The sequence below is a fragment of the Cryptotermes secundus genome, unplaced genomic scaffold (genome assembly GCF_002891405.2).
Source record: "Cryptotermes secundus unplaced genomic scaffold, Csec_1.0 scaffold442, whole genome shotgun sequence".
NCBI classification, from domain to species: Eukaryota; Metazoa; Arthropoda; class Insecta; order Blattodea; family Kalotermitidae; genus Cryptotermes; species Cryptotermes secundus.
This window is the reverse complement of record NW_019718275.1, coordinates 571,657-577,994: the sequence shown is the minus strand read 5'-3', so window position 1 is coordinate 577,994 and position 6,338 is coordinate 571,657. Positions and strand designations below refer to the sequence as shown.

General features: G+C 39.3%; 1 protein-coding gene across 2 annotated transcripts in view; it reads right to left on the bottom strand.

Moving 5' to 3' along the window:
• LOC111875296 (sodium-independent sulfate anion transporter) overlaps positions 1 to 6,338 on the bottom strand; it is a 52,160-nt gene that overhangs the window by 41,891 nt on the left and 3,931 nt on the right. The window contains exon 1 of one of the 2 annotated variants that reach the window (XM_023871426.2): positions 2,152 to 2,420. The exons of the other annotated variant lie outside the window; for it this stretch is intronic. The gene's annotated coding sequence lies outside the window, so the exon portion shown is untranslated. Of the gene's footprint in view, positions 1 to 2,151; positions 2,421 to 6,338 lie in introns of those variants that run through there. 2 annotated transcript variants of the gene reach the window in all.

Below are 6,338 nucleotides of genomic sequence, written 5' to 3'. Positions count from 1 at the left end.
CAGGGCGCTGAGGAGAATATTTGGACCCAAGAGGGATGAAGTGACAGGAGTTTGGAGAAAACTGCATAATGAGGAGCTTCATAACTTGTACTCTTCTCCAAGTATAATTAGAATGATCAAGTCAAGAAGGATGAGGTGGGCATGTCATGTAGCACGAATGGGTGAGACGAGGAATGTGTATAGGATATTTGTGGGAAAGCCAGAAGGAAAGAGACCACAGGGAAGACCAAGACGTAGGTGGGTGGACAATATTAGAATGGATCTTAGAGAGATAGGATGGGATGTTATTGATTGGATAGAACTGGCTCAGGATAGGGACCAGTGGAGGGCTCTTGTGAACACGGTGATGAACCTTCGGGTTACATAAAATACTGGGAAATTCTTGAGTGGCTGCAGATTTGGCGGCTCCTCAAGAAGGGCTCAGCTCCATGAGTGAGTAAATGAATATAAAACAAATATGTCGAAATCCGGAGGTACAACAGCTGTGTATACGAAAAGCCGATCAATATTTCTCTCCTTTCATTGGTATTTCTGTCTGTTGACAATCGGAACTCCAAGCGGAAGTAATCATCCGCTCTGGTAAGAACTACAACAGACTCTCTCACTGCAGACCAACAGCCTTCACCTCAGTCAAGGTCTTCAATATGTGTAACATTATGCGTCATATAAAGAAAACTTAAAATGAAGGTCCTGAAACATATGTACACAATGGGACCAGGTTCAATGGCTGTTCTATGATTTTATTTCCATAAGGATGTGTTAGTGCAGGTAAACATATGTAAACTGATGCAACTGTTTGTCACTCCGGGCGACAATGTCGCAGTGAATTGCACGCTATGAGAAGGATGTTGGGTGGATCACACCCTTTCATACCCATCATTATATAAAGAGCATACGTCACTGTTTGACAGTAAGTGACCAAATTCATGGAAGGAAATACTTTTTGAAAAAGTTGATTAGCTGTCCAAGAAATTCCAGCCATTTATTTTATTGCTAGTGGGGTGGGAGTAAGTCCCTTGTACTGCGGACACTTCTGACCTATTGTACCAGCCCCAGATGATAGGTGGGGGTGATTGTGGAGCAATTGGTGGAATGAAGATTGGCAGGGGAAACCGAAGTACTCAGAGAAAACCTGCCTCAGCGCTCCTTTTTCCACCACAAATCCCACTTGTCCAGACCCGGGATCGAACCCGGGCCTCCGCGGTGGGAAGCCAGCGACTAACCGCTTGAGCTATGACGCGGCCCTTAATTCCAGCCTTAATGGAACCAAAAAATATTATACTTGCTATTGGTATCTTTTGCATTGGTTTCCACTAATGAAACATGTATGCACATTCTTATTGGTATAAATTGCTATGCCGGTCATAGTAGCTGAGCGGGTTCGAATCCCACTCAGGGCATGGACGTTAGTGTGCGTTTTTCTGTTTTTGTCTACAGGTAGAGGCCTTGCGACGAGCTGACCACTCGCCCAAGGAGTCCTACCGAATGTGTAAGATCTAGTAAACCGACGTGAAACGGAAAGTTTCATGGAGGTAGGCCTAGGCCCAAATTGGGGCTGTAGCGCCACAGAAAAAAAAAGTTGCCTCTGTACTTAACTAATTAAGCACTACGTCATGAAGGCTTATGGGAGGAGTGAATATATAGATCCACATTTTCTTGACCTCGGCACTAGTTGGAGGTGAGTGGTCAGTTTCACGCCCCTGCCGCTTTAACCCCGGTAGCCATTGGCTAGGAGGTTGGGTGGACCCCAGAACCAGTCTGGACGACTTGGAGAAGAGAGAATTCTTGCCCCCATCGGGACTCGAACTCCGAACCCTCTGTCGTCCAGCCCGTAGCCAGTTGCTATTTCTCACCATAACAGCTCCTATTTCACTAAACAAAATGCAACAATGATGCTGCATAATTTTACGGGTTACGAACTGAACTTCTTAATATCATTTATTTCAAATTAATTCTTCAAAATGTATCTTATAACTATTTATTTATAAGTGTTTGTTTTAAAATGCAGTAATATTATTCATGAAAGCCACAACTTAAAATCATTATACTATAAATTATTATTCTACACGTATTGAGATCCCATGCAAATATATTCCTTCTCTACCTATGAATACGTAAAATTGTCAGTGATTTGCAATATCACACTCTTACCCAGGTGACTCCGTGAGAGGTCTTCGTTTAAAATGGTCACACTTCCGTACAGCTTGAAGAACACAGACAAACTGCATCAGGTCTGTCCACTGTCACTATCAGTGTGCAACTTGTGCCCTAGCGTCCCTCTAACGCCGATAGGTGGGGAGGCAAGTGAGAGAGACCCGCTACAATGAAGCCTACTGAATACTTGACCTCATTAATTGTACTTGTCTTATCATTACTGTACAATTATTTCAACTACTAACAGGTTTTATGATAACATAGCACAAACACACGCGAAAACTTGCCTGTCTTCATCACGAGTGACCTTGCTCTTTTAAAAAAAACCTGTTTTAAGTTCTCGATAATATTCACCAAGAGTCACGGTTTTGCACTTAACATTCATGTTACGTATTCGAAAGTCCCGGGCCCGGTTCCCGCTCTAAAGGAAGGAAGTTGTGACTGATTTTTTCGTTATTTTTTTTTTCAGCATTTCCAGGAAATACTGCTGTTGTATTTTAAATTAAGCAAATACCCCTTCCTTCCATATCCTTCGTAATTCATAATAAACATTCTCCCATTCGGTATTATGCAATATATGTAACAGGAAAAAGTTTCTGAATAAATTAACGGACAAGTGGGACTTGAGAAGCCCCCACGTCATCGGTAGCACAAACAGTAGGAAGGGTGTAGGAAAACCACCAACAAGCACTACTCAACATTTCATATGAAACACACGTAAACACAACAACACATTCCTGAAGAGAGAGCAGCTCCACAAATACCACAGTTTCTTTCTGAACTCGGAATAAATGTATGCAGTATACTTTTAAGACTCCTAGATGTAATTTTACATAGAAGTACACGCAAACACCGCAATGACACTATACAGCTTCTCAGAATTCCAAGAAACGTTCTTTTAGAAATAACTTCTTTGAGATGTATTAAATATATTAAGCTTCACGCCAACAAGTGAGATGGGTGAAGGGAGAAATAGCTCCATACATTCTTAACCTTTGCACTAGATGGAGATGAATGGCCAGCTTCACGTCTCGGTCGCTTTACTCCTGCGAAAATAATTCCTGGTACAAATTCTACAGAAAGACAGAGCTATATTAATATTTTTATATATTTTGTTCTGATTTAAGGCTATTTTCCTTCCTTAATGAAAGAGAGTAAGCTTGAGAAAATACCACCCAGTCTGTGTGTCATACCTGTAAATTTTGATCAAGTTATTGACCGATTTTACCGAATTTTGGTATGAAAGTCATACACCCACCCACGCACGAATCTTTTACATGAGAATGACATTGATTTAACATTCTATGTTACTTTGTCCCGAATTTTAGGTGATGTCTTATTATTCGGGGTCCGCTGTTATATTATCTGGAAGTAAAATACCATGTGGTTCATTGTTGTATTATTTTGAAGTAAATACCACATTGTATTTTACTTACAGATAATGCGATAACGAACCTCGGATGATAAGACACTTCCTACAATGAGCGACAAAAATAACAGAATTTTACATCATAACGATGAGAGAATTTTAGTATTTTTAAATTAGAAATATTTTTAGAACTTCATAATAGTTACATGCATTTTATGAGTATAACGATTAACATTAATATGGATTCGTATTAGGATACTTCAGTAGCACTAGATGTATTTATAACGAAACTGCCTGAAGATGGTAAACAATGTGGACCGAAACATACCATCATCATCATCAGTAATCTGTCAAGACGACAGGTCCACAGTCTCTTCCAAAACAATTCCTCCATTTAATGCGATCTAGAGCTTTCTCCTTCAAATGACAGTATCCTCTTCTGTCCCCAAGGTCATCCAGCATCTTCTTACGTCTTCTTCCTCGTCTTCTTGTCACTTCTATCCGCCCCTCTATCTTTCCTTCGATAACTTCTTTTAGAAGGCAGTTTCTGCGTAAAACATGACCAATCCAATTAGCCTTCCGTTTTCTTATTTCGTGTAGGATATTCCTCTGCTCACTGACTCTAATTAACACTTCTTCATTTCTCACATAATCGGTCCAACTGATCTTCTCCATTCTTCTCCAACACCACATTTCAAAACTTTCCAGATGTTTCTGATCTACTGCCCTAAGTGTCCATGTTTCAGCCCCATACAGAGCTATGCTCCAAATGTAGCATTTCACTAGTTTCTTCCTCAAATTTAAGTCCAATTTGCTGGTAAAAAGATTCTTCTTCTTGCTAAATGCAGCTTTTGCCATGGCAATCCTGGATTTAATTTCACTAGTACACCTTCCATCATCTGTTAACAAGCTACCCAATAGCAGTTATTAAACGAAACCAGCGTCAACAATTCGATTAGTTTACTTTTATTGCTGTGTTGACGGTCAGAATACCACAAAACACATTATTATTACAGTTGAAATTGCTCAGTGCCTGGAATTGTTGCATCATCTTATGTTCTTAAAAGTAGGCAACGTTTCGAATACTGGATCTCCTCTTTTACCCAGGCGAAAATGTAGTCCGTTGATTGGGTTAGCCCTTTGTAACGGACCAAACTGTGTATGTTTTTATCACATTTTCACCTGAGGACGGAAACAGCTCCAGTTTCCGAAACGTTATTTTCTCTTTATAATATGGACAAAATCCAGAAACAAAGCAATTTCGAATTCTGTACGCCATCGTCAGAATCCTCTAGAATGAAATTATTTTTACAGTACTTACATACGGAGCTGAGCCCTTCTGGAGAAGCTGCCAATTCTGCAGCTACTCAAGAACTTCCCAGCATTTTATGGAACCCAAAGGTTCATTACCGTGTTCACAAATCCCTCCACTGGTACATATATTGAGCCAGATCAATCCAATCCATAACATCCCATCCTATCTCTCTAAGATCCATTTTAATATTGTCCACCCACCTACACCTTGTTCTTCCCAGTGGTCTTTTCCTTCTGGCTTTCCCACCAATAACCTATGTGCCCTGTCCACTTCACCCTCCTTGACTTGATCATTCTAATTATACTTGGAGAAGCGTACAAGTTATGAAGCTCCTCATTATGTATTCTTACAGTACAGTAAATATATTAATAATTGAATCTCAGTTCGGATATTTGAATGCCAGTACGAAAGTTTAAAAGAATATTTAAAATGTATTTATTTTGTACCACACGAATGGCTCTTAGTGCATCAATTTTCTTTTACATGACACTGATTAATAAAGGGAAGAAAACCTAGCAATTGAGTCACAATACGTATGTCCGGGAGGCAGTTCACAGATGACGTTCACCGCATTTCTTCCAGTGAGAAGAGAGATCAAGAATAATGACAACATTGCACACGAAAGCAGGACATTCCGCAGCAGACGAGACAGAAGGAAATAAAGGTATGGGGTAGAAAAGGAAAACCGCTACGTTGAGTCCAGTTTCCTCTGAAAAGCTCAGCGGGAAGCCTATGAGGATTCGCTTTCCGAATTTTTGTTTATATATGCCTTGGTACACAATGAAGTAGATTAGTGATAGATGCTGAGTTTGTTTGCCTTCTCTGACATTGGCGAGAGCGTGTGAAATCCGTGGAACCACAGCCAGGAGAAACTGAACTAGATTTGTCCAACACATATCCAACAACTGTGCCTCGAAATCCGCTACATTATACATTAATCAGAATTTCAAACAGCCGTCATGTCTTATCTTAAAGAAGTGGTGCTTTTTTTTTTTTTTGCATACAGACAGAAATTAAAGTACGGTATTTAAAAGGCATCTTAATTGACAAAATTATTTGTATTATGACAGGAAATTCGAGCCTGCCAAAGTCAATGACCTGATATGAGGAAGAAATGAGAGAGAGAGAGATCACGTGCATAAACAAGAATAAATAATTGAGTTATCAGTTATAGGATTTCTGTTAGTCTCCACAACAATATAATTAGTTCCGTCGCTTTGAATCTAATAATGTTATAGGCTAGCGACAATTAGTGTGGAATTTATGAAAGAGTTTATTCTCAAATTTAAGTTTTTATAACCTATATAAATTTATTAAAATCACAAAGGAAATTAATTTAAACACTTCTGATATGTTCGAAAAGTAACTTACAGTTTATAGTACAGAAATATATAATTAATGTATTAAGACATGTACGCATCAGTAGACGAAACAGTTCTTAACATTTCTGATGTTATCTTCATACATATATGGTTATTTAACGGTCGCCACAACAAAGTG